The sequence below is a fragment of the Serinus canaria genome, chromosome 18, assembly GCF_022539315.1.
Source record: "Serinus canaria isolate serCan28SL12 chromosome 18, serCan2020, whole genome shotgun sequence".
Taxonomy (NCBI): Eukaryota; Metazoa; Chordata; class Aves; order Passeriformes; family Fringillidae; genus Serinus; species Serinus canaria.
Window position 1 is genome coordinate 8,126,381 of NC_066331.1, and position 27,436 is coordinate 8,153,816.

General features: G+C 52.9%; 1 protein-coding gene and 1 non-coding gene across 5 annotated transcripts in view; both read right to left on the bottom strand.

Moving 5' to 3' along the window:
- The window catches only part of SEPTIN9 (septin 9), a 156,041-nt gene that overhangs the window by 32,075 nt on the left and 96,530 nt on the right, over nt 1-27,436 (bottom strand). The window lies entirely within an intron of this gene.
- LOC115484674 (U2 spliceosomal RNA) lies at nt 4,976-5,068 on the bottom strand. The gene has a single exon (XR_003945381.1). It is a non-coding gene; the product is annotated as a U2 spliceosomal RNA (small nuclear RNA).

Genomic DNA, 27,436 nt, shown 5'->3' on the forward strand with positions numbered 1-27,436 from the left:
AGCCTGAAAAGAAGGAAAACTCCATTCAAGCTGCCTGGCTGTCTCCTGCAGCTTAATTAATAACAACCCATCCCCAGCAAGCTGGCCAGCTGTCTCCTCGCATGGAGGTGCCTTGCTCCGAAGAATAGTGCTTTGTGTTTTGATGGGAAAAGGTCAGGAGGATGGAGGGGAGGAGGAGCAGGGCTGGGAGGGAAATGTGTTGCCTCCCTGCAGTTCCCAACGCTGGGAGTGAACCCTGCTCGATGCCCATCTGCTGCTGGCTCAGCTCTGGGAGATGGTGGCACCCCCTCCACCAGCCTTGGGGTGATCATGTCCTGAAAGTCAGGAGGGAGAGGGACACAGGGAGAATTCTGTGGGCTGCACTCCCCCCACTGCTGGGAGGCGTGGGGAGCTCCTGATGCCACTTTGACATGGTCCAGGACCCCCTCTGGAGAAATCCCTGCTCTGCTCTCATCAGGAGGCTCCCTGATAACAGCACAGGATCAGGCTGCAGGGAGCCAGCACTGTGTGCCCCTGGCAGCTTTTCCAGGCCACCAGAAAGGGACATTTCCTGCTACCATTTGGCTTTGGAATAAACAAACAAACCAAGCCAGGCTCACAGCAGCAGTGGATGGATCCAAGGTGATGCAACAATGCAGCACAGTGGGAAAAAAAAAAGTAAAATGGACCCAGGTCTGGTGTGTGAGATGCCCACAGCCACCAGACTGTGCATGGCCAGGAAATCACCTTCATTTCTGCTTGGCCACAGAGCCCAGCACTGAGAACCAAACCAAGACACCTCCTTGGATCCTGGGGATCACAGCCAAGGGCTCCTGGGATACCTATGGATGCTCTCTGCCTGCCATCACCCTGCTCCTGGCTGTTATCCAGCCTTCCAGCTCTCCTGGCTCAGCCCAGTGCCACACCAGGCTGGGCACTGGTGCCCAGGGACCACCACTGACATGGTCACTGCCCTCCGAGGAGCACACAGGCAGCTCTTGTGTTCTGCCAGCTGGCCTGGCCTCTGCTCTCACTGTCACTTTGGCCCCCTCCTTCTCCCACCCATGTCCCTCTGTGCCATCCAGGCAGCCTGAGGCTGCCCCAGCATGGAGACACCTCTGGTGCCAGTGCAGGACTGGGGTGCAAAGTCCCATCCATTTATCTTAGGGAATGAAAAGAGACTAAAATTGGCAAAGAAAGGCAGTGGGAAGCAGCATTAGAGAAGGTCCCTGTCCCACAGACACGTCCGCTAGCCAGGCACCAAGGCTTTGCAGTTCATCTCCCAGCTGGGCAGGGGGAGGACACAGCCCACAGGGCCCCCACAGTGCTTCCACCCCAGGAAAAGGTCCCTGTTGCTTAGCAAAGGGCCATTCATCACCAGGACTGTGTGGGATGACAAAGGGTTAACCCACTGCAGCTGGGCCAGAAATACCATCCAGGACAAAGAGAGACTTCATGTCACCCACACTGCAGGAAGAAAAAGGGGCCTTAATCCGATTCCCAAAGAAAATGTGGCTTTTACAGCCCCGCCTGAGCAGGGCCCTCCAGCAAGTTTTGCATCTACAGCAAGAGTTAACTCAGCCTGAGTTTGAGAAGGGGCCAGAAAATAGGAAAGGAAATCACTTTTCCACAAGTTTGTGAGAAGGGAGAGCTGGGTGGAGGCAGCTGGACCCAGGCAGCATCCCTGCAGCAGGACCACAGGGACATGGATGTCTCAGCCTGGAAAATCTGATGGCCCCAAAGCATCCCTACAACAGCCAGACCTGGGCAGTGGTTTTCAGGGGATTGATCAGGGGCTGGAGCAAGCACCACTTCTTATTTCCCACCAGCTGCACCCCTTACTAGAGATCACAATGAGGAACCTGTGAGCACCCCGGCACTGCCTGGCATTTGGGGGAGGATAGGGATGAGCCAACAGAGATTTTCAGAGCGTTCATGGCAGAACTCTGCCTTGTCCCCATGAGGACAGGGACCCCAGGGAACAGGAACAAAGCTGGGAGGCAGACAGTGCTCACACCGTCTAGATGTGCACAAACCCTCTCTGCCTTCACCTCCCTGCTGCCAGCTGGGCACCCATCCCACAGTGCCACGTCCCTGCCCGAGTCACTGCTGAGTCCCTGTGGTAAGTGGGGTTTGCCAGCCTGGCCCCTCTACCCTGTTACCTTGGAATGCTACATGCCCACTCCCCTCCTGATTTTTGGACACTTCCAGGATGCCACTGAGCTGTACTTGCAAGATTAACTCTTTCACTCCCATTTTGGTGAATATTTTTTAACAAACGAGGTCACTTTACTGTACCCTACTCCACAAAGCCTGACAAATTTTGAGGATAAATGAAATAAAGTCCAGCTGAATTCAGCCATAAGATCACAGCACCCAGCAGGCTCAAGCCCAGGAGAGCCAGCTTTCCCTTTCCCCTGTACTGGAGCAAAGCTCAGACACGTTACCCAAGGAGCAGCAGCTCCAGCCCGTTTTTCACCAGCCCCAGCACAGCTCTGACAGGGCCATAAGGAAATCACAGCATTTAAAACCACGGGCTATAAAAATTCCACCGTGCTCAGAGAAGGGAAGTCTGGATTCCCCATGGAGAGGCGTCCAGGAACCGCTGCTGCCGGGTCATTGGCCACCAAGCCATTAGACCCTGCCACATGTGCATACCTCGAGCTATGGTGAGAGGGGACGTGCTGAGGGGCTCTGGGGTCAAACACATTCAAACCCCACCAGAGAGCTACCCACGAGCCCCACAGGCATTTTGATCTCAACATGGGAAATCACGGATGGCAACAGCATGGGAGAGGTCAGAGCTCCCAGGGCTAGCACAGTCCTCCATGTGCTTCAAACTTATTTTATCTGTCGTGACATGTCCTGATCTGCACTCAGGATGTCCTTACAGCAGGGCACACACCCTGGACAGCTGTACTCCTCCTGGATGCTGTATCCTACCATCTGGAATCACACTGGACAAGGCAGCAGCGCTTTGGGGTTCACACACAACCGCAATTCTTGCTTTTTTGCATTTTTACCTTGTCTCCAAACCAAAGCTCAGCCCAATGTTGCATGCACACACAAATGCCCCATTTCATGGCTCATCTATCTCCCAGGAGAATTTAGTCCACCAACCAACAGTCATTAATTAGCACCAGGAAACTCTCAGCCAGCACACGTCCAACAGCAGCACAAAATCCCCTCCCACCCCAGAGCTGCACCACCAGTCTGCTCCCTCTGCCGCACCCACCATCCACAGCAGCAGGAATTCAATAAAATTCAGCAACTTTAACCCAAAACTTGCCTGGTGCTATGGGAAGCTATTCCTGTACTCCTCTGCTCCGTGTGTTCCTGTAAGCTGACCCTGGGAAGCAGCAGCAGCAAGCCCAGGGTGCTGTGGAGAGCACAAGGCTGCTCAGCTTGTGGACAGCTGGATACCCGTGGTTCCAAAGCAGGGTTTAGGGGAGAGATGGAATGACCTGCTATTTACAGAAGGGCGGACACAACACCCATGAAATCGCCAAGAAATCTGAGATAAACAGCTCAGTGTGCGCTGGGAGTCACAGCACAGTGCAGCAGCACCGGCCCCATTGGATCCCAGCTGCTCCCCTGGCCCAGATCTGCTCTGGCAAAGCTCAGATAGTCTCAGCCCTGCATACGTCAGCCCAGATCCATCCCGGATGCTCCTTCCCTAAATGAAGTGTGGTCACACTGGGATGGATATAAAAAGCCTAGCCTGAAATCCTCTGGCATAAAGCCTTTCCTGCAACCCCGGCTGCTTCCAAGGGCTGTTTGACAGGGAGACATTGGGATACAGAGGGGAGAAATTGGGATACAGAGGGGAAGAGCAATTCCTGGGGGTTCACACTGACACAGCCCGGGCTGCCATGCCCAGCACCCCCATCCTCTGTCAGACTAAGGCAAGAGGAAAACCCCTGTGCTTGGCAAGTCCAGGTGGTGCCACCACATCACCTAAACATCGTGTCACAGCCACTGGGCAAACAGTCAGGAGCAGCGAGACAAGGCTGCAGAGAGGCCGTTCAAATTATAAGAAAAAAAAAAAAGAGAAAAAAAAGAGAAAAAAAAGTGAGGCTCAGAGCTGGGCCAGTTTTCAGAGCTCCAGGGCTGTGACACAGCACAGAACAAACTGCAGGGATGCAGCGGGACCAGAGCGCAGCATGACCCAGCTGCCACCCCCGGGCCCCAGGGACCACCGAGCCTCTGTGTTCCCCCCTGCTCCAAACCCCACTGCGGCGACCCCCAGCCCTATTCCGTGAACCCCAAACCCCACAGCTGGGACCCCCAGCCCCATTCCCTGAACCCCAAACCCCACTGCAGGGACCCCCAGCCCCATTCCCTGAACCCCAAACCCCACTGCAGGGACCCCCAGCCCCATTCCCTGAACCCCAAACCCCACTGCGGGGACCCCCAACCCTATTCCGTGAACCCCAAACCCCACTGGGGGGACCCCCAACCCCGTTCCCCCGCACCCACTGGGGCTGCAGCTCCCGCAGGGGCCAGGCTGATCCCACAGAGCTGATTAAAGAGAAACCCACAGGGGATGCTCCCGGGACAGAATCACAGAATAATGAGGTTGGAAGAGACCTCTAAGATCATCGAGTCCAACCTATGCCCTAACACCTCAACCAGACTCTAGCACCAAGTGCCATGTCCAGGCTTTTTTTAAACACATCCAGAGATGGTGATTCCACCACCTCCCTGGGAAGAGCATTCCAGGACTTTATTATTCTTTCAGTGAAAATTTTTTTCCTAATATCCAACCTATACTTCCCTGATGTAGCTGGAGACTGTGCCCTCTGGTTCTGTCAGTGCTGCCCAGTGGAGAGACCAACCCCACCTGGCTACAACCTCCCTTCAGGAAGGTGTAGAGAGCAATAAGGTCACCTCTGAGCCTCCTCTTCTCCAGGCTAAACAGCCCCAGCTCCTTCAAACATTCCTCATGGGGCTTGTGTTCCCAGGCCCTCACCAGCCTCGTTGCCCTCCTCTGGACAAGAAATTAGTTCTCTCACTGAGGATGCATCAGATGTTAAACTGCTAAGAACAGATACTACACCTGATCTTGGCCAAAATGCTGAGAAGCGATCGGGGATGGGGGAGGCAAGCCCTGCTCTCAGGGCTATCCCACATGAACATCCCTCCCAGGAAGGGACCAGCTCTCCCCTGGCAGGCAGCCCACCACCCCCATGTGCCCTGTTCCCAACCATGTGGTGTCCACATTCCAATGACATCCCCCCGTGTCCCCTTCCCTGTGTTGTCCCCATCCCCATGGCATCCACACTCCTGGAGTGTCATCATCCCTTTGGTGTCTCCAACCTTGTGGCACTCCCATCCTCAGTGTCCCCATCTGTGTGGCATCTCCACACCCGTGCCCTTTCTGCACATAGGGAATGTGTGACCTGGGCACAGGCTGCAGCTCAGGGGGCTGCTGCAAGGAATGGGGCAGGATGGGCAAGAGAAGGGGGGAGCAGGAGGCTGTTTTTGGGGAGCACTTCGCACACAGGCACTGAGAGCCATGGAAAAGGGCTGGGCACAGGAGCCCTGCACCCACCAGAGCACACAGGGATGCTCAGGAGGTGGGTTCTCATCAGGACAAGAGGCCACCAAACACCAGGAAGTTCCTTTTCCACATCAGTTCACAGCCAACTTCCAGAGCAGAAACCAAGGAGTGAGGCTGCCCTGGGCTGCCAGGCCTCCCTTACGTCACCAGACATGATCCCCCGATGTCACAGGAATGCATTTGCCAAAAGCAACATGAGAGCAGCTCCAGCAGGCACACTGCCCTCACAGCCACACATCTGCCAGGCTGGGGAGGCTGTGGCAGCCCCTTCCCACCTGGCAAAGGCAGAGGCTCTGCTCTGTGACACTCACTGCACCTCAAAGGTCATGGGACACAAAGGGGTCTGAGGTTTTCAGCTCTGCACGATACAGCTCTCATGTCTGACACCCTCCTGAAGCTGAGAGCAGAGAGTGCTGCTGACTTCAGCCTAATCTTGGGGGTCCAGCTCCCTCCACAACCCCACGAGAAAGCCTGGGAATCTATCAACCATCAGTGATGTTTTTTAACCTGAAGAAAAGGCACTGAGGGGCTTTAAGACCCCAGATCCAGAGTTTAGGACCATTCAGGCAAAGACTGTGGGGGAAACTTATTTTCTATTACTTGCACAGATGCAAACCCCACCTGGCCCCTCCAGCTGGGGCAAGGCCCCCAAACTCAGCAGGGACCTCAGCACAGGCAGCACCCTCTCCTTCCCTGGCACTGCCAGCAGCCAGAGCTGCTTCTCACCTCAGGGCTGCAGCAGCTGGCTGAGGTTGGCTCATCTGCATCAGGGTCCCATTCTGCTGCCCCAGGGAGCCCCCACCTCCTGGTGCCACCCTGTGTCACCCCCAGGACCTGATGCCACCCTCTGTGACTGCTCTGTCCCACTCTCTGCCTGCTCAGGTGCTGCAGAGGCTCAGCCCAGCACATCCCATCCCACAGGGAGCCTGAGCAGTGGCAGAGCCACCTCCCTCAGCACAGACCCTGACAAATCATTCCCCTGTGACAACGCCTGCATCACATCCCTGGGATTTCCCCCTGCTAAACCACTGCTCTGTTTTTCCCCTCCTTACCCTTCAAACCCCCACACACCCATTGCACACACACATTTAGCTTCCCCACCCCACAGATCCCCACTGGCACAGCTGTGGAGACCCCAGCACAGCCCTTGCCACAGATTTTTTCTCCCTGAGGCTGGGCACAGCTCAAGCAGAGACTTACTCAGGCAAAGATGATGATGAGGATGATGCACGGTGCCCGGTGCTCGTGAGAGCCAAGGGTGCCTCAGCACCTATTTCAGCTGCTGCCCCAGAGAGCCTCCCCCCAGCTTCTGAAAAGTTTCCCTCAATTCCCTTGGAAAAGGTCTCACAAAGCAGATCCCTCCTGGCTCTCTGCCTCCCTCACCAGCAGACATGAAAAGCACTCGAGTTTCTCCCCGGGTAAAAGCCTCCAACATCAAAGGCACCACACAAGAGTTCTCTCCCCCCATTCCTCCCAGGCACCAGTGCTGGGGCTGCCTCCCTTGAAAGCACAGCAACCTCAGTGGTTGAGGCGCCAACTGTGCTGAAAACACAGTTTTGATTTTTTTTTTCTGTGGTTTATTTTTTCATTCTGTCTTTTTAAAATTTTTTAAAATCAGCCACAAACTGGGGAACTTGGGGACAAGTTTGGGCCAGGCTCTCCTTTAGGGGTAACACAACCAGCATGGTCTGGTGGGGTTTTGCCCACTGTCTGCTGTGTGGTCACCCCAGAAAAAGGGGAACAAAAATATCCCTTGTGCCAGTCCTGCCTGCTCATTGCCCAACTCTAAAGGAAGCCACTGAGTGTCCTGAAGCAAAACCACAGGCACCCTCCAAGGGAGCAGATTGCCATGGATTTCTCAGCAGCCTCTGCAACTCCTGTCTCCCATCTGCAAAAGAGAAACAACATCTACCCCTGCTTGGGGAAGCACTTTGATATCTGCACAGCAAAGCAGGGCGAGGGAGGGGTGTTTACCTTCCTGGAAACAGGGAGCAGCTTTTACACCCAAACCGACAAAATTCCGGGGCAGAGGGAGCAGTTGCAGATGCAGCAGGAACAGCCACGGATCCAAAAAATGAGGAGGACTAGAAAATAGCTTCAAACACCACAGGGATTTCAAAAAGTCCTAGGAGCACATGGTTTCTTGGCCCGTTTGAGAGCGTTCCTCATCTCTCCATCCCACACAGCAGTGGTTCCTGCCAGATCACTGCCTGCCCGGGAATGCTGGGCTCATTTTATTGTTGGAGCATGGAAACAACCCTGGTTTGCAGGGGGGAGGTGGGAGGGCTCTGCTGTTTAACACTTGGCTGTGTTCATGCTGTGATTAATATCACCCAACACACAGATACCAGATGTGCTCGGGGCAGGCTGGAGCGTATCCTAAATTGCACCAAGATGGAATTTTTGGGCAATTTTCAGGGAGTGCTGAGGGCAGGCACTGATGGGAGAGCAGAGATTTACACAGATAGGCAAGAAAAGAGAATTCTGTGGGGTTATGGCACTGGTCATAACCCCTGGGCCAGCTGCAATGCCACGGGCTGTGCTTATACTCAGCACCTTGTCATTTTGGGGGCAATTAATCCAATTCCCATCCATCTGTGGGTCTGATTTCCACAGGCTCACAGCAAAAAAAACTTCAGTTTTACTCCTGCTTCTGCTGATCTCATGGAACTTTAGCTTCAGGAAGGAATTACTGATTCAGGAAGAGCAAATACTGGTAAGGTTGGACCTCTCCATGCTGCTTCCCAAGGTCCCACTCTTAAGCAAATCCATCAGCAGCTTCTCCCCACTCCTATGGAGAGGAGTGCCCTGGGGTCACCTACATGGGTGTCCCTTTAATTGGAACCAAATCCTGGAGCAGCACTGGAGATTCATTCCAGCTTTTTGGAGGCCACACACTGCCCTGATGGACAGCTGACCTCGACCAGGGCAGCCCCTGGCTCATTGCTGGGTGCAGGGTGATGTGGGGCTTTGCCTCATGGCCTGTCCCTGTCCAGTGTGACACAACCCAACACTTCTCCAGGATGGGGAGCACCTGGCTGTGCCAAGAAGCCACAGAGAAAAAGTCCCTCTGGAACTCCACCAAGGGACCCAACCAGCAAACATGGGGGTCCAAATAAGGAGGGGATCTCCTGGAATACCTTCAGCATGTCAGAACTGTGTGATGCTCCAAACCCTCACCATGGGACTTCAGAGACCTCTCTTCTGTGTGCAGGGCTCCCTCCTGCTGATCCCACCCGTGGGACATAGCTGGTGTCCTCCAAAAATGAGTTCAGGCCGTGCCTGGGCCTGCTGGTTTTCATCTTTGGGTCACTGTCACCTCCCCCAGACCAGGTCAGCCCCGCACAGAGGTGCCCAGCTGTGCTTCACACCCCATTTCAGTAGCTCTGGGTGCTGCTGATGACATGACAGCACCAGTGTCACCAGGGCTGTCCCACAGGACACAAACCTGAGAACAAAGAAGGTCCAGAGCAGAGAAAACAGTGCTAGCTGTGTCTTCTAAAAAGAAGCAACAAACCAGAGCATTTCTACTCCCTGAAACTCCATGGACCTGCTTGCTGCCAGCATGGAAAATATGGGAGCCTGTCTGTCTGTCCAGGCAGGACCTGAAGCGACTCTGGGCGTGAGAAATCCCAAATCCTGCTTTCCACAGGGCTGCCTTTGTGCTTCTGCTGAAATGGTGAGGTCTGGTTGGCACCTAAAGCCTGGTTTGGGGGTTCACCAGGGCAGGAGGGAGGGGCAAGTCTCTGCAGGCTCCCAGCTATGACTACAGAGGCCTTCACCAAGTGAAGCACCTCTCTGTTCCTCCTCCGTTTTTTCCCACCATGGGTCCGTGCTGTACATGCAAAACCAGCACTGAGCTGTGAATTTACACCCAGAAACCAAAAGTAAAAGATCTCCATTATTCACTTCTGTGAGCAAAGGTTAAATCCTACCAAATACATCAGCTTTTGTGGACAGGACGAGCGTTTGGCAGCCAGCAGGAAGGAACAGGAACGTGGGAATTCCTCCTACGACTTGGCAACAGCCTCTTCCCCCAGCACGGAGCTCTCTGGGGTCTGCTCAGCCTCTGCCAAGCTAAGAAAGCCCCTCATTCAAGCACTCAGTAATCTCACAGGACATCCTGTAGCTCAAGGAGTTGTTTAAATGAAGGGCTGGATGGATTCAAGCTGCCTAATTGTTGGAGAGAGCAATAGGAAAGGTGGGGTGGCAGAGCTGGAGCTGTGGTGTCCTGATCTGCTCTTTGCAGAAACACCTCAACACTGAATACAGAAGGTGTCTACAGCAAATCAGCTGTGCTGAGCTGTCCCACAATGTCTGCCTGCAATGGGCTCCACCTCAAGGTGAAAGAAGCCCTGTTAGCCCTTCCTGAAGGTCTAAGAGGGGCATTCTGCCTCTCCCTGCCTCACCCCAGCTGCTCCCATCCTCCCACTCCCCATGACAGAGCACATCTTGGGGTTTGATGCCCTTCCAGCACCAGGGTGAGGGGGCAGTGCTGGGTTCAGAGGCACAACGAGAGCGCAGACCATCCTAGAGGGTATTTAGGCACCTAATTCCAGCTAGGCTGTAATTAATACTCCCCAGGAGATTGCAGAAAATAGATAGATAGATAGATAGATAGATAGATAGATAGATAGATAGATAGTAGATGATAGATAGATAGATAGATAGATAGATAAACAGACAGACAGAGAGATAGACGGATGGATAGACAGATGGATGGATGGATGGATGGATGGATATATAGATGGATAGATGATAGATGGATGGATAGATAGACAGATGGATATATAGATGGATAGATGATGGATGGATAGATGATGGATAGATGGATAGATAGATGGATAGATGGATCATGACAGACAGATAGACAGACAGATGGATATATAGATGGATGGATGGATGGATGGATGGATGGATGGATGGATGGATGGATGGATGGATAAGATAGATAGATAGATGTAAGAACCAATATTTGAGAGATGCTTTGGGGCAGACCAGCACCACAATCACACCAAGTGGGGAAGGAAGCACTCAGCACCCAGGTCTCCAGCACCAGCCACCCTACAGGGCACTGCAGGGACTGGGACCAGCACTCAGACCAAGGGCAGGTGTCCACACACGTGGCAGGAGCCAGGGGAGCAGGTGGCTGCATTTGCTGGGGAAGTGGAGAGACCTGAATGAGAAGCTGCTGCAGCAGCTCTCAAAGGAATCAGGAACCATCACAGAAGCTGCTGGGGCAGCCACCTCTAAGAAAGCAGAGCTGAGCTTCAGGTGAATGAGAGAAACATTTCAGAGCTGCCATGCATGCTTGGTGCACGTTTTTGGGGTTCACCTGTACCTGTTTGGCTCTGTTACACCTAATCCTCACCTTTACAGCACCCACAAACCTAACAGGGTTACAGCAGGTCATACACAGGGCAGCTATGCTGGACACCAAGGGTCCTCCCAGCCTTGTCTCCATTTCCTACAAGGACTGGAGAAAGTGTCAGGGGGATGCTCCAGACTGCAAATCCCATGGGTGCCCATGAGGGAACAGCACGTGCTGCCCCACAGCAATGAGTGCCACTGGCTGCTGTGCTCCCAAACAGCTTCCAAAACCCTCATCTCAGCCTGGCCAGCACTGGGTGACCTCCAAGCTGAGCCCCATCACCCCAAGAAACCTGGCAGCCCCACTACCTCCCAAACACATCCCAGAGGAACCAGGGCAGCCCCACTGCCTCCCAAACACATCCCAGAGGAGCCAGGGCAGCCCCACTGCCTCCCAAACACATCCCAGAGGAGCCAGGGCAGCCCCACTGCCCCCCAAACACATCCCAGAGGAGCCAGGGCAGCCCCACTGCCTCCCAAACACATCCCAGAGGAGCCAGGGCAGCCCCACTGCCCCCCAAACACATCCCAGAGGAGCCAGGGCAGCCCCACTGCTCCCCAGCTCTGCTCAGAGCCTCCTCCCCAGCTGAAGATCTGAGATAAAGGCAGAGGCTCTGCTCTGTGACACTCACTGCACCTCAAAGGTCACGGGCCACAAAGGGGTCTGAGGTTTTCAGCTCTGCACGATACAGCTCTCATGTCTGACACCCTCCTGAAGCTGAGAGCAGAGAGTGCTGCTGACTTCAGCCTAATCTTGGGGGCCCAGCTCCCCCCCCTAACCCCACAAGAACGCCTGGGAATCTATCAACTATCAGTGATGTTTCTTAACCTGAAGAAAAAGCATTGAGGGCTTTAAGACTCCAGATCCAGAGTTTGGGTCCATTCAAGCAAAGGCTGTGGGGGAAACTTATTTTCTAGATGAGGAGCAATAGGGAAAATCAGCTTTTGAGGCAAAGGCTGGATGCTGGATCCATCCTTTGAGGGTTGCAGGCAGGTCCAGCACAGCCCCCCTCTACATCCCTGCCCTTCCCATCCCAATCCATGCCCCTCAAGTGCACATCAGGGCAAGGCAGAACCCCAGTTTCACAGAGACTGGCTAAAACTCACTCCCTGGGCTCCAGATCACCCATTCATCTCAGATTTAAGACAAGTTTAATAAAGATTTAAGCCAAACTTTGGTCTCCCTGCAGACCTGTGGTTCAGCAAGACCAGCACTGCTCCCTGCCCTGCCCAGAGCCTCTTAAGAAGCCCTTTCCAAACCTCTTCCCAAACCTTTCTGTGCCTTTCCCAGTGCTGCAGCCCCAGGGCTCTGCGTCCCCGTGTGGGAAGGAGGGCATGTCCCACACAGGGACACCCTGACCCGCAGTGACACGGAGGGAAGGGCTGGCAGGGCCACCCGAGGGTCAGCCAGCCAGGAGAAGAAAAATAAATCCCCCATGAAGGGATTACACAGGCACTGCTCCTTCCTGCAGCCCCACAGCTCCAGCTGGGGCTGCTGAGCTGCCTGCAGGGTAGCCAGGCTAGCCAGGACACTCCTGGGGAAGGATGTTCCCTTTCCCCATAAATTCCCCCCTGTTCCCCCACCTGGAGCCCTGTGGATCCAAGGATGCTGCACGAGTATCTGCTTCACCAGCTGATGTGGCAGGGAGGATAAAAGTAGCCCTAAACCCAAGCACCTTTTGGGGCAGCAAAGCCTCTTTACACACATCCCCTGCCCAAGCACCCTGCTGGTCCCTGCACAGTGTGGCAGCCACAGGCCAGAGGGGATGACTCTGGGGTAAATAACTGCATTTCTGCCCCCAAACAGCCCCAGAATCTGTCCCCCCAGTCCTGCAACCCCAGTCCTGCCTGGTGCAGCCCAGCCCTCCTCTCCTGCCCCCCACACCCTGCAGGGGCAGCCCCAGCTCTGGCTCCCACTGCCCCAGTGCTCCCCAAGAGCCATGGGCACCTCTGATGTGCTGCAGGCTGCAGACACAGCTTTCAGCCAGCTGTGATTTCTTCTGGGATTTAAATCATCCTCATCTTCCCCTCCCCCAGGTCTTCCAAAGCTTTCCCAGGAAATGCACCCCACGGAAAAACCTTGGGAAACAAACAGGGTGTGCCTGCCAAACCCTGAGCCTCAAGGGCTGAGCTGCTCAGGCTTCAGGGAGTTCTGTGCCATGGGGAAAGGTGGGCACCAAATCCTGCCCTCCCCAGGGCCAGAGCTGCCTCTGAGGATGGAACCCAGCCCTCTGTGCTCTCACAGAGCAGCCAGGGCTGCCAGCATCCCACTGGAAGGGGAGGGGAGGGGAGGGGAGGGGAGGGGAGGGGAGGGGAGGGGAGGGGAGGGGAGGGGAGGGGAGGGAGGGGAGGGAGGGGAGGGGAGGGGAGGGGAGGGAGGGGAAGGGAAGGGAAGGGAAGGGAAGGGAAGGGAAGGGAAGGAAGGGAAGGGAAGGGAAGGGAAGGGAAGGGAAGGGAAGGGAAGGGAAGGGAAGGGAAGGGAAGGGAAGGGAAGGGAAGGAAGGGAAGGGAAGGGAAGGGAAGGGAAGGGAAGGGAAGGGAAGGGAAGGGAAGGGAAGGGAAGGGAAGGGAAGGGAAGGGAAGGGAAGGGAAGGGAAGGGAAGGGAAGGGAAGGGAAGGGAAGGGAAGGGAAGGGAAGGGAAGGGAAGGGAAGGGAAGGGAAGGGAAGGGAAGGGAAGGGAAGGGAAGGGAAGGGAAGGGAAGGGAAGGGAAGGGAAGGGAAGGGAAGGGAAGGGAAGGGAAGGGAAGGGAAGGGAAGGGAAGGGAAGGGAAGGGAAGGGAAGGGAAGGGAAGGGAAGGGAAGGGAAGGGAAGGGAAGGGAAGGGGTCAGGGCAGAAAGCCTGAGAGGAGGAGAAGGAGGAGGAGGAAGAGGAGGAGGTGGAGGAGGAGGAGGGTGCCTGGAGCACAGCAGAATGCTCCATTCATGCTGCACCCAGCCCAAAATGTACCCCCACACTTCACTGCTGCTCCTGGAGCTGGGACACGCCTCCCAAAGGGACTCAGCTCCCAGCACAGCTGCAGTTTTGCCTTCATTATGAGCAATTTTAGGATTCTCAGTGGCTGCTGCAGGAAGTGACTGTGAGTGAGCTCAGACCATACTCCTCCTCCTCCTCCTCTGCCCACAGCCTCCACCTCGTTCCTCCTGCACCTGCAGACTCCCAGACACAGCTCACATATTTTATTATCCAACCAAATCTCCACATCCTCCAAAAAAAAAAAAAAAAAAAAAAAAAAAGGCCAGCAGAAAGGGCTGAAATTATATTTTCTATATTTTCCACCATTTTGCCAAAAATAGGAACAATTTTATTTGTCTCTGGAAAGTTCTTCACTTAGAAATGTAAAACAGAAAGTACAGAGTCCTGAATCAAATGAAACAAGTTCTAATCTTTTCCCAGTATTTAATAAGATTGGATTTATAATATCATTTTACCCAATGCAATTCATTTCTTAATTAGGCAAACTGAATACTCCTAGTTTAGAAGCACCCAGGTAATGTCAGCCCTATTTGCTTTTATTTAATGTCTTTTATCTGTACTTTTGCTTTGGCTAAGTAAAAGTACAGATAAAAGACACTCCAAAGGCTGGAGCATGGAGATTTAGGGAATTTTATTCAGAATGTTGCAGGCTGGACACAAAAATAATGTCCCAAATCTCCACACCCAGCAAAGCAGGGCTTGGAGAAGCTTTCCACACCAGGGCAGTAACCCCCATGGAGCTGAAGGGGTGACAGCCACCAGGTCCTGCCTACCGACAGGAGCCCATCTGTGCACAGGCACATTCCCACGTCTGTCCCAGCCCTGTCCGTCTGTCCCGGGCACAGCAGCTGCTATTCCCTGCCTGGCCAGGTAGATGGTGCTCAGCCAGCACCAAGCGGGAATTCCTCCGTGCTGGAAGGGCTCCCATGCCTCTGATGGAGCCGATAATTCAGCAGTGATTTTCACTGAGGAAAGTCCTGCTCCAGCCCAAACAAACGGGACCAACTCAAGCCCAGCCCTCCCAGATCCTCACCTTTCACTCTGTGAAGAATGTTTTTGTGGTTCGTGTCAATTGGCAATGGAACCAGCAAATGTTTGCATCTGCTTTGTTGGAAATAGACAGAAAGAACAATTTCTGACTGAAGACCCAAATAAAGCATCGAAATAAAAGAAGTATAGTAGAATAAAAGAGATGAGACAGCAAGACAACTGATGCTTAGAATAAAATAGAGGAAGTTTTGGTAAAACTAAGAGATATTACAACAAAGCACCTAATTGCTTGTGTATAATAAAAAGCTTAATGACAAAATCATGTAGCAGACACCAGTGTAAAACCTCCCTCCAGATGACCACAAGGACAGGAAGCCAACGACCACCTAGAGAGATTATGAAATTGCTGATCCCAGCCTATTGATATTTGCTGATTCAAACTAACCAAGCACATTAGAGAATGCTTTGTAGGCTTAAAAACAGTAAATATACTTTGTTGAACTTGTGTCAGAGCAGAGCAGTGACTCCCTGGCCACCCAGCACTGCTTGCTTGCTTTCTTTAAAATAAAAGATATAAAATTGAAATTCAGTTTAGTTACCAAAATTTTATATCAACTTCAGCCTGGGAAATGGTGGATAAACTGTTACAAACATTTCAGCAAAACTGCTGCTTCTCCAACTCCCATCCTCTGCTGGGAGCTCACTCTGATGACATTTCACCCCACACATCTCCCACAAAACCCAAACACAGCAAAGCCCCGAGGAGCAGGCAGTTTTTCCCCCATAAAGTCAGGGGGACGGGGGTCAGGGGGACCCTCAGGGCCCCTCATCCTGCAGGAAGCTGCCAGGCACAAGCAGCAGGGGGAGGGGGTGTCCAGGCTTTCCATCCCCTCACCCCAGGGTCACCCTCCCCAGCCAGGCCGGATGTAGGATGTCTAACATTTCTCCAGTTCTGTTTTAACACTCACACCATCTTGGGAGCAGGAAGCTTAAGCCATTTCCTGCAAGGCACTGCTCTGCCCTTCAAGTATTTCCAGCCTCGGTGCAAACTGTTTTAAAACCGAGCCTGGCAGCTGGGAGTGTGAAATCAGAGGAGGGGCTTGCCCAGTGAAACCTACCCAGTCCCTGCTGCTGCAGAGCAGCAAAATAAATATTGCTGCGGACAATAAAAGAGAGCAATTCATCTTGCATGTCTGAAAAATGAGAAGGAAAAGCAGAAACTCCAAACAATGTTCTCTGTGCCTCTCCCAAGGGACACAACAGTGGTCCCCAGCAGAAAGCCACAGCCACGTCCCCCCTTGTCTCTGCAGCCACGATTTGAAGCTTTCCCAGCTTTGCTCTTTCAGTGCAGCCCAAATCATGGCTTTGGTTTGCTTGCCCCATAAATAATCTGTCCCACACATGGGCTGAAATAACCAAAAAGACCCTTCCCACTCCTCCAAGTGGAGGAGAAGAACAAATGTTCATTCCCTGAAGTGCTGCAGAAGAATTTTGGGTAGTGCCAGGGCAGAGCTGGAAACCCCACAGACCCCACAGGTCAGCAGAGCTCAGCCCCACGTCCCCCTCAGCCCTGTCCCCACACCACCCTGAGCCAAGGATGGGGACAGAAGGATGGCAGCTCACCTCCTGCTGCTGTCCCTGGCTGCTCCAGCCCACGTGTCACCTGTGAGCTCTGTTATCTCCTCTCAGCTCCTCTCCAGGTGACACACAGGGACACAGGGCCAGGAAACAAAGCCATGCTCCAAGGGCCAGCAAAGCTCTGCTCCCCTGAGCTCCCACTCACAGGGCTGCTCCTTCCCAAGACTTTTCTGTCCAGGAACTGAAGAAAGGAAACCCCAGAGCTCCTCCAGGGCCCAGCAGGAACCCTTCACCTCCCAACCTCAGGGCGTGCACTCCTGGGCTGTAAATAAACTTTTATTTACTACACAAAGTAGGGCAAGGAGGATTGTTTCCCTGAGGAATGGTGGGAGGAACATCAGTGTTATGGCAGGATCTCAGATTTCATCTGACTCCACAAAGCAGTTCCTGGAGGCCTCGGCAGGAGCCACAACACCTCTGCAGTGGCCACATCCCCCCCAGATCCTGACTGCCCTACCAAATCCTGACCTGCCAGCTCAAACAGGGATCTGTCAGGGGCACTGATCTGCTCAGCCCCCCTACACCCAGCACTGCCAGACTTGGAGAGAGCAGGGCTGGAGCAAATTCACCTCCTGCATCCCACAGAGCAGCACACAGCCAAGGTCCAGCCCCTGCAGCTGGACCATGATGGATTCACTGCTGCCCCCAGGACCACCCACACCCTGATGTGCTGCCTTATCAAGGCTCCCATCACATCTCGGAGCACTGAACTGCCCAAAGCCAGGGCATCACCCTCAGCACTCAAGTGCATCCTCTCATCTTCTGCAAGGCCACCAAAAGGGGTGGACAGGGGGTCTCGAGGCCAGTGTGACCCCAGGGAGGGCCCCAGCAGCCTGTGAACTTGGCCTCCCACTTCCACCCCCTTTATCTTTGTGCTGGGATGCAGGAGGAAGCAAGTTCAGCCAGAGTTTGTCTAAACAATTGTGTTTTATCAGAAAAGCTGCTCAGATCTACTCCTTTTTCCCAGGACATATCTGGACAATTCCAAGGTACTGTCCATTCTCCATCCAGCCTGCAGCAGATGGAAGCAGGGGAAGAGGACATGAGGCAAGGAGCATCCAAATCCCCCTGCTCATCCCTCAGTGCCAGCAGCCTCCAGCACTCATCAACCAGAGGCACAATCTATCCCACATCTGCTCCCCACACTCTAAAGTCTGCCTTCCAAATCCTTATTTCCTCCTCAAACTATGGGTTTCTCAAATTCAGGAGCGAGCAAGGTAGACTGGCAAGGCTGTGATACAGAAAACACCTGATGCATCCCCTTCCTCCTGGACAGCTCAGGGCCACCCCAGTGACCTGGGCAGGGGCTGCTCCCACCCTGCACCATCCCACAGTACCTCTGGAAGCAGGACCAGCTAATTCCTAATCACCAGCTGAACCTGGAAGTGATGCCTCAGGTTTGGCTTTTCTATTTTTCACATTCTGTGCTGCTTTAGTGTGTGGGTCTGGGCTTCACATCAGGGGATGGTGAGCTCTGTGCACAGAGCAGGGAGACAAAACAATTCCTGCTCCAGCTGGGCACCAAGGACAAATGAGCCAAATCTCAGCCCAGGAGCACAAACCCCGTGGGCTGGAGAGAGAAAAACAAGGGTGGGACTGGATGGGCTAAAGCTGGGCTGGGACAATGAACTGCAAGGTGGGAATGGAGCAGAGCTGATCCCAGGGAGAGACCCCGTGCCCGGCCGGGCATTTTGGGGCCATTTTGGGTCATCTTGGGTGCAGCCCTGGCTGGGCTCTGGTGCTGCCCAAGGTGGATCCATGGAGGAGATCCTTTGAATAAATCCCTGCTTTGTTCTGTGACCCTGTCCAGTCTCTGCTCTAGGTCACCCTTCTCAAGGCATCAGAAGAAGAAAGAACCCAATGCAAGGACTGAACTTCAGGCATCTCACCAAGTTCACCAGCTCCCTAGTACTAAAGGAGACGTTGGAAGAGGGATTCCTCCAAGACAACAAAGGATTGGACAGCAAAAGCAGGATCCTGACCAGGCTCTCCCCCCACTCAAACTTTTGCCATCTCAGTGTTTTTCTGGCTCTTGGTCCGTGAACTGATTTCCACTGCAGATGGGGGGAGTGCCCTGAGTGCATCTCACGTGGGATAGAGGATGAGCCTGCACATTTGTAGCTTCAGAGACGGAAACCAGGGACTCACCCTGTGCCTCCATGTGCCAGAGCTTTAGACAAGGGTCCAGAGCACACCAACTCCTCAGGGCATCAGCAGAGAACAGCACAAGCTCCCAGATCACAGCAAATGGCCAGCAGAGTGAGCAAAATTCCCCATCCAGAGCCCTAACACACAGGGGAAGCAAACACAGGCAGCCCCAGCCGGGCAGGGCAGCTCCTGTGATGTCCCTCCAGATGTACCCAGCCCACATGAAACACACCCAGGTGCACTTGAGCTGGAGCTGAAAGCAATGCCCTACAATTCAAGACTTGTGAGTTACCACACAGCTGGGGCTGAGAAAACTCCTTTCAGGAGTGTGGCTGCATTTCTCTTCACAGAGAAAAGCAAGGCACAACTTCCCAAGGATTTTCTAGGATTCAACATTCTCTGAACCTCAGAGAAAGAAAAAACAATTTTTATTTCATTTACTGCTCTTGTGTTTTAGAACAAGTAAAATGCATTATGGAAGATTGTTTAGCTGAAGGAAATTAGTCATTGGATTCTGGTGTGCTTTGATTCACTGACCAATTGAATCCATGTGTGTGTGTCAAGACTGTTGGCTGGCAGTCACGAGATTCTGGGCAGGGGAGTTGAGTGCTTGTGCAGTTTCAGTTTAGAAGTAGTGTAATATAGTATAGAATAATACAGTGTAATAAAGTCATTAATTAGCCTTCTGATAGCCATGGAGTTCTTGTCGACATTTCTCCCTGCCACAGAGGTCACCTGATTTCCTACACAGGAGCTCACACATCATTAACTTTGATCACTGCCCTCCCCTCCTAGGTACCACATCCTTTTGGAGTCCCATCTAATCTTCTTACTCTGAGATCTCCACGAGCTGAGCTTTGCTTTGAAAGGGAGAAGCAATGTCTGTCCCACTCCATGAGCAGCAGGAGAGGAGGAAAGGGGGGAAGGCAGAGCCACCATAAAAAGTTCAAGTATTATGGATAAGCATCAAAGAAAACTTGACACACAGACTTCAGCACATGATCATCCACAGCAACAGAACAACCTGAGCCAAGGTTGGCTGGGGGCTGTCAGGCACCCATAACAACAAGGGATTAATGCCCTACCCAGTTCTGTGCTGCTGCAAATCCCTTTTCACCTCCATTCCTCTAGGAAGAATACAGGAGAACACCTGGTAAAACCACCTGACTCAGATAAACCCTGGGCATCTTCTCAAGGCTTGAAAAGCTAAACATAAATCCAAGGCTATGTTCATATGTGCCAGAGCATCATCAACCTCTGAACTTCAAGGTGTTGAAAAATGCTTCATTTCAGGCATCCTTCCTTCCTTTTGGACAAATGGCCTTTGCCTGCAAAAACCAGGCTACAGCTTCCACACAGAACCAACTGCAGCTGGTACAAATCCAGCAACCCCAAATGCCCACCCTGTCACTCCTGGGCTGGCACAGCAACCTTACCTTAGGTGGTTTGTTAAAATGATTTGCTTTTCATAAATGCATGAACATCTGCAAAATTTTGTTGCTTGCAAAATATTTTGGACCAGACCCTTGGGTCCAGCTTTGTCTCCCAGCATGCCTGGATAAACCAAAATGATTCAAGAGGATGAAGCACTCATGCATGTGACCCTACAGAAACCCTGGGAACTTCTGTGCAGAGACCAGTTCAGAAGATCAATGAGATGAGTGACCCAAATTTAACCAACCCAAAGCAAAGCAGCTCTCTCCCCACATCCCTCCTTTAAAACCTCTAACAGATGTAAGAAAAACTGGGCTCAAAGAAGTCTGAGCACAGGCTGCAATCCAAGACCAGCTGCTTTTTCCATTTATAGCCACATTCACTTCAGCTTCACCAGGCATTTTGGAGAATGTAGAAGGGTCTCTGTGTCTGTTTGTTTGCTGGAGGAGTGTAGAGAACACAAATGGCTTGCTGTCATCTTATCTTTTCCTGCTCACAACAGATCGTTTGATCTTCTCAAAACAAAGTTATCTCCCCATAATCTCAATTCAGTCCTCTGACAGAGTTTATGGAGCTGGCACTGCACCCAGCCTATGGTGTCCCTTCAACCACAGGCCAACAGAAACATCTCAGGCAGGGACAGCAGTTTAGAAATAGGTTAAAAGAGAAAGATTCCTTAATTACAGAAGGTTCATCGCCACTGCCATTGCTTCCCTCCCCCACAGACAGCAGAGAAGTCACAAAACCAGCAGCCAGGCCTTACTGCAGGAGATCAAAGCAAACTCTTTGTTTTATCTTGGCCAAGATAACGGATTTTATTTGCCTTATCAGCCTGCAGGATGATTAACCTAAATGTGAGAAAGCTGGAGGATCCAAAGGAGCTGATGGGTGGGGAGCACGTTCTCCAGCAGACTGCCATGGGCTCCAGACATGCAAATACCACAGGATCAACAGAGAAACTCTTGGTTCCTACATGCCCCCCTCAGCCAGGGCTGTGTCTCCCTTTGCCTTTCAGCACCACTTGGATGAACACAAATCCCACAGCAGGCAGGAGCACTCACCCCTTTCTCAGCCAGCAAAGGCACCTCTGTCCTGGGGCTGCCCCAGTTTTCATCACAGAATCACAGAATCACAGAATCACTGGGTTGGGAGAGACCTTCAAGACCATTGAGTCCAACCCAGCCCCAACCCTCAACTCAACCCTGGCACCCAGTGCCACATCCAGGCTTTGCTAAACACAGCCAGAGCTTCCTGAGGGTGCTCAGGGCTCACACCCAGCTGGAGCACAGACCCCTGAGCCACAGCCAGGTGACCCTGCAGTCAGGCTCTGCCTTCTACAGACACACATTCAGTCCTGGATCCCTTCTGCAAGGTTCAGGAGGTGAGGAGATGACATGGATGGATGCACAGCTTCACCCAGACCCAGCCCAGCCAGGGAAGAGAACCTGCCAGGACATTCAGGCCAGGGTCACTCTGCAGCTCAGCATGGAACCACAGACTGGTTTGGGTAGGAAGGGACTTTAGAGACCACCCAGTGCCACCCCTGCCATGGCAGGGACACCTCCCACTGTCCCAGGCTGCTCCCAGCCCCAGTGTCCAGCCTGGCCTTGGGCACTGCCAGGGATCCAGGGCAGCCACAGCTGCTCTGGGCACCCTGTGCCAGAGCCTCACCAGCCTCACAGGGAAGAATTTAATCCCAATATCCCATCCATCCCTGCCCTCTGGCAGTGGAAGCCATTCCCTGTGTCCTGTCCCTCCATCCCTTGTCCCCAGTCCCTCTCCAACTCTTCTGGAACTCCTTTAGGCACAAAAAGGGGCTCTGAGCTCTCCCTGGAGCCTTTTTTTCTGCTGAACACCCCCAGCACTCCCAGACTGGCTCCAGAGCAGAGGGGCTCCAGCCCTCAGAGCAGTTCTGTGGCCTCCTCTGGACTCACTCCAGCAGCTCCAGATCCTTCTGAGGCTGGATGCAGCATCCCCAGCTTTGCCCTCTCCTGGTCTCGGACACCAGGGAAAGGAAGTGGGAATGGTGCAGAGGGTGTTTCCTATGGGAAACTGTCCCTTTGTACAATGAAGCTCCACTGGGGAGGTCTCTGCTTTTCCCATGGGCCCTCAGGGACTTCCAGCAAGGCAAACAAACCCTCCTGGGGCTGGCTGGCTGCAGTGGACAGCCTCATCTGCTGGGGTGTATCCTGCCCAGCTGGAGCTTCCACGTGGGACAGCATCCACACCAAGTGTGCCCATGAAAAAACACAGCCAAAAACACACAGCCCAAACACAGCCAAAAACACAGCCCAAAACACACACAGCCCAAACACAGCCAAAAACACAGCCCAAAACACACACAGCCCAAAAACACAGCCCAAAAAAAAAAAAAATACAGCCCAAAAACACAGCCCAAAAAAAAAAAATACAGCCCAAAAACACAGCCCAAAACACACACAGCCCAAAAACACAGCCCAAAAATACAGCTAAAAAACACAGCCCAAACACAGCCAAAACCACAGCCAAAAACACAGCCCAAAACACTGCCCAAAACCATATACAGCCAAAAAATACAGCCCAAAACACACACAGCCCAAAAACACAGCCCAAAAACACAGCCCAAACACACAGCCCAAACATACAGCTCAAAAACAAACACAGCTTGAAACACAGCCCAAAACACAGCCCAAAACCACATACAGCCAAAAAATACAGCCCCAAAACACAGCCCAAAACCACAACAAAAAACACACAGCCCAAAACACAGCCAAAAATAAACAGCCCAAAAATGCAGCTCAAAAACACAGCCCAAAACAAGCACAGCTCAAAAACACACCCCAAAACACAGCCTAAAACACAACCAAAACCAAACACTGCCCAAAGCACAGTCCAAAACAGACACAGCCCAAAACCACAGCCAGGGTCAGGGCACACACAGGGAGGGGAGGCAGGCAGTGCCCTCCCATGCACACGATGTCCTGGATCAGGCAGTGTCTCCATGATGGGACACATTCCTCTCCCCCACACATGCTCCCACTCTTCTTCCCATGTCACTGGGCCTGCAGGTCTGGATTTTTCCAGATTATCTCATTTTTGGCACCTGCTTTCACAAACTGAGACTCAGAGTTTCCCACTCAGCCCCTCCATTTGGAATCCTGGGCTGTAGGAATTTTCCCATTAAAAATAAAAATAATAACAATAAAAAGACTGTCCATAACCTAGTCTGAATCTGTCAGCTGGCTTAGGAGGAAACATTTCCCTACAGCTTTAATCTCTTTGTACAGTTAAAGAGCTGGAAATGGTGACTCACTGCATCTCCACTCAGCCCTGGGCTCTCCATCCCAGGGAGCCTGGCTGTGTTAACAGCTGTCCAAACCCCTACAACCCCTGCAGCCCCACACCTGGTGTCACCCCAGCAGCACAGGACAGAAGAAAAGTCACCCCAAGGCTTGTGTGGCTTCACTTCTCCATCCCTGGGTGTCCATGGCAGGATGGGGGCTTGAAACTGCAGCTCCCTCCACAACTTCCCAGCACACAGCAACAGGTCCTTGGTTTTCAGAAGGATTTCAGTGGAAGTCAAAGTTTGCTTCTTTCTATTTTAAAGTATTTTTTAATTGTTCAAATTTTAACCCGCCTCTATGGGAGTTCTAAAGAAGTCCTTCCATAAGGCTCCTAGCTGGAAGAAAAGAGTGAAAACAGTTGAGTTGCTTCACTCTCCTGATGCTGCCCTGCTTGTTGTGCAGCAAAATAGATGGGGGGACCCTGCTGAGTTTGAAGAGGCACCTGGCACCCTGTCTGTCTGTCTGTCCCGAAGGGGCCATGGGACAAAGACTCCAACAAAGCTGAAAGCTCAGAGATGGTTCAGACTGTTTTGCATTGACTCATGTTGGGACACAGTGGAAAGGTCACATCCCTGGTTTAGGTGTTTTTAACTCCCTTGATTTATCTAAACAAGCTCCAGAGCATCCTTGCCATGAAGGCCCAAGGGGCAGGAACAGGAGCAGGGCGGGGGACAGAGCCTGCCTTGCTGGCTGAGTGCTGTCCCAGGGTCCACAGCAGCTTGTGAGGAGACAGACAGGAGCATCAGATCAAACCAGCTTCCACTGCTCATCTGGGAGTGCTTCCAATCCACCACCTGAGATCCCAGAGCTGAGCCATCAGCACCAACAGCTTTACACTGGGGGAAGTAGAAACAGACTATTTAGCACAAGTGGAAACCATGGATTTTTCTAGGGCCAGCAATGCCTTCCCCCCTCTCCAAGCTCGACCACCACACGTTGCAAGGAACAAGAGAAGGCCAAGGTGCTCAACCACTCAAGCACAGTGCCAGAGATGGGAGGCACAGTGCAAAGGAGGATGTGGCAGGATCGCCCATGGCAGATTTGATGTGGCTTTTCCTGAGGATTTTCCTGTCCCTCATCCAGCTGAGGATCCCAGGAGATCTCTCCATTGCCCAGGGCAGGTGGCTGTCTCTGGATGAAGCCCTGCTGCTCCCACAGAGATGCCCTGCTCCTCTCCTCACAGGGATGAACCAGCAGCTCCTGCCACACTGGCAGCACAGCACTGCTCAGACCTGCTCTGACAGCACAGGGCAGAACATCCTCCTCTGCCAGCCCAGCCCAGTGCCCTGGGACTGGGAGTGAGCTGCTGCCCACAGCAGGGGCCTGGGAGAGGTCACTCCCACCCACAGGAGATCAGATTTGGATATTCACATTTGGTGAGTGCTGCACAGCAAGGACAGCTTCCCACAGTGCCCAAGGCTGTGGGTTCAGAAGCAGCCCTTCCCCTCACCCTGTTTTCATGGCTATTTTTAATTGTTTGTGCCTCTTTCTACCCTCTGCATGTCCTCCCCCTGCCCCCACTGCACAGCCCAGCTCACATTGCTCTGGCAGACTGCAGCTATAGCAATCCACATCACCTGCTCACCCCATCCCACTTCCCTGTCCCAGCTGGGGAGCCCAGCAACACAAAACCTCCATTGACATCTCCACTGGAGATTCTGGGGACACAAAGCCCACCTTTGAGTGACACATCCCCCAGGGATGGGTGCCTCTGTCCCCCCTCCCTTATGGCCCAATTCAATGTTATACCAGTACAAATGAAGCAAATGCTCCCCAGGGAGTGCAGGAGAGCACAAAGACTCAGGGAGGGAGAACATGAATAGGAAGGAACATTTCTTGCCCCATTAAACACCTCCTGCTCTCCTCCCACCCCGGGAAGCCCAGCTCTGGAGCAGGCTCAGCCCTCACCACCAGCCCTGCTGCCCTAATGAAGCTCAGCACTGAAATTGCTCCTTTCCTCTGTGGTTTGCTCTGAGCTGCCAAGCTCCCTGGGACTGTTTTTCTCCTCTGACTGGCCTCTTCCTGCACAGCACGCTCTCCTGCATGCCTGCAGCAGCAGGGCAAGGCAGCTGAGCCTGACAGCTGGGGAAGGCAGGTCCCAGCACAGGAGAGGTCACCCCTACTCAGTGAGGGCAGCTGGAGGCAGCTGTTTGTGCTGGAGAGCCACAAGCCACGGGGTCCAGGGTGCCCAGTGGCCCAGGAGCACCTCCTGGTGACCCAGACCCTGGAGCAGAGGCTGTCACACGAGTCCCTGCTGCAGACATCAGAGGGGCAGTGGCATTGTTGAGGTGGTCACAACACAAAGCAGAGACTGCAGGTAGTCTCAGATAGTAACTCTTTATGATGGAAAATGGTTGGCTTTTTATATACTTTCAAATTGTTTGTATTTTTTTTACTCCAACTATTGGTTACAACAAATTAACACAACACTATTAGTGAAAAGTTACAGTAACTTCAGCTAAGTTTCTAAAAATATTTCACCTAGCTGTAAAGTTCTTTCTTTATATTTTTTTAACTCTTCTCTCAGTCTCTTTAGTAACATCCTTAGAGAGAGCTCTTTATTAGTTTCTTTTTACTTCTCAACTTCTTCTCACTCTTTTAACTAACAAGCTCACTATCAGTCTCTTCTACAGGGCAGTGTCTGCATTTGGGGGGTTGTGGTGGGGCCAGGCTGCTGTGGAGCTGATGAGCATTGGCAAGGTGCTTGCACCCATTTGTGGGACACCCCGAGGGTCCCTGGGCAGCCCCACAAAATCTCTCTATGTTCTTGCACCAGCAACAAGGAGAGAGGCCACACACCTGCCCAGCATCACCCCAGGGTGGGTGTTGTGCACCAAGGGATGGAGCTCCCCAAAATGGGCTCCTGTGTGAGGCCAAGCAGGGCAGGCTCAGGGCATGGCAGAGGAGGGGGACGTGGTCAGGAGGGGGACGTGCTCTGGCAGTGATCCTGGGCTGGAGCCTTGTGCTGACACACAGGGAAAAGGAGATAGAGCCCTCACAACCCCTCCAACTTTGTCTTTGTGGCAGTGGGGTTGGACCTCGATGACCTTTAGGGTCCCTTCCTTACGAGGTCTCTGGTGTTGAGATGACCCCGAGGTGTCAGAAAGTCTTTTTCCCAGCCCTGAGACTCAATAAGGAGTCAGGATTCTTCAGCTCTTCTTCTCAAGGTTATTTATTTGCTCTTATCTAATACATTCTCTCTCTGCCCTGCTGAGATCTGTCCAGCAGGTCGGGTTGTGGCTCAGTCCCTGCCCTTGGGCTGCTGTTGGCTTTTTATACTAAGAACTACCTGTGCTTTATTTACAATAATTTCCCAATCCCTGTCACCTGTGTCAGACAGTCTGTCTGTGCTCTAAACTAATCCAGAAGTGCCACCACCACAGCAGAAGATGGAGGACAAGAAGAAGGACAGAACAAGCCGAGATTCCTCCACCTTGCCTCTTGAACCCCCATTCTAAAACCCCAAAATTCTACATTTTCACCCTGTGATAAATTCACTGTCATTCTACTCAAACTCTTGTGCCTTGTAACTTCTCACACAAAGTTGGTTTGTTTCCATGGGCTAAAATCCAAGGCACACAGGTGTCTTTGACTCTGTGCCAAGGTCTCTGAGCCCCCTGCCAGGGTCTCGAGTCCTCCAGGGCAGCCAGAGCAATGTCCTGGATCCCAACAGCTCCCAAGCCAAACCATTCTGTGATGATTCTTGGAGACATTTGGACTGAAAGCCCCTTTTGTAGCAGAGCCTGGCTGGCTGATGCTGCCAGGCAGACTCCAGACAGCTGGGCTCAGGGGTGACACTCGTCCCAGCAGCTGTCCCCCCTCTCTGCCTGCCCTGGGCAGTTGGAGCATTCAGCAGCTCAGCCAGAATTCTGCTCTTAAAGTGCCAACCACCCGTGGGGCTCAGGGTTGGGGCACTCAGAGCAGCCCAGACCCAGCAGGGTGAGACTGAGCACCCCTCTCTGTGTGTGGGGCAGGATGGGGCTCCTGAGCACCACACACAGCAGATGGGGACAGAG